We start from the raw sequence: 1,080 nt of genomic DNA on the forward strand, positions 1-1,080 counted from the left end.
TAGGTTACACAAATTCAGTTTTGGAATATGCTTCAAATGTGAATTATTCTAGGCAATTTTCCATTTTAAGATCTTAAAACAACACTGTCAAAGGCTTTCCTCCCTCCCCCCACACTCACACTACCACCGTCACTGAACTTGTGCTCTGTAGAATATGTCCAAGAATCTCAAAGCACTTCAGAAAGGAGGGCACCATTTCAAACAGTGGTATGCTTGAGCTCGAATCCTACTCATAAATGAATGTATTTTTTTATTCGTCTTATGTTTACAAAAGGACAAGCAGCAAACTAAATCAATCCTATCCTGGCCTTAGTCCCATCTCTGACTGCCTGTAATTTTCTCACATGTAATCCTACCACTGATTCAGGAGTTCTGTTTAATTACAATGCTCACAGCTGAGTTACCTCTCTGGAAAGGTGAGCATCTGCTAGTCAATTATTTTCAGATGGAAGCACTAGTCAAATTTTAAGTCTGTAACAATCTTGAGAATCACTTGATTGGAGAGTCACTATCATAACTAATGTGATTTGAATGCACTTGATCCCATATTGGTTTAAGAAGTGTAATAGACTTGATATCTCTCTCAACAATACATTTCTCTAAATTCTCTCAGAGCTGAAACTACATAGCTATCATGAAGAAATTCTAGTTTTGCCTTAAGCAGAACCTTTTACAACATTATTTTAACTTACTATTTCGATTTAGAGCACTAATTTTAATAAAGATTTTCAGTTTGCAATTCTTACTGAATAGGTGAGCGGCAAACATGGAAATATATGTACAAGTGTTAGTATACTACAGAATGCCGTACTTCCTTCTTAAAAATGTCCTTAATAAAGCATTAGGCATGTCAAACAAACTTTTGTAAACAAAAGATAAATTACTCATGTTCTGCTCTGATTATAGCCAGATACATATTCTCATAAAATAAACATTCTCTTGTCATTTTCCATGGCCCACATATCCATATATATATGAGGTAAACCACTTAAAATCATCAATAATGCATAAACCTCAGTACTCAACAGGAATCTCAGAAAAAATGTAACCGAGTAAGATGTCAATATCAAGAAGTGACAC

This window comes from Nestor notabilis, unplaced genomic scaffold, assembly GCF_000696875.1.
Source record: "Nestor notabilis isolate BGI_N333 unplaced genomic scaffold, ASM69687v1 scaffold14457, whole genome shotgun sequence".
Classification (NCBI taxonomy): Eukaryota; Metazoa; Chordata; class Aves; order Psittaciformes; family Psittacidae; genus Nestor; species Nestor notabilis.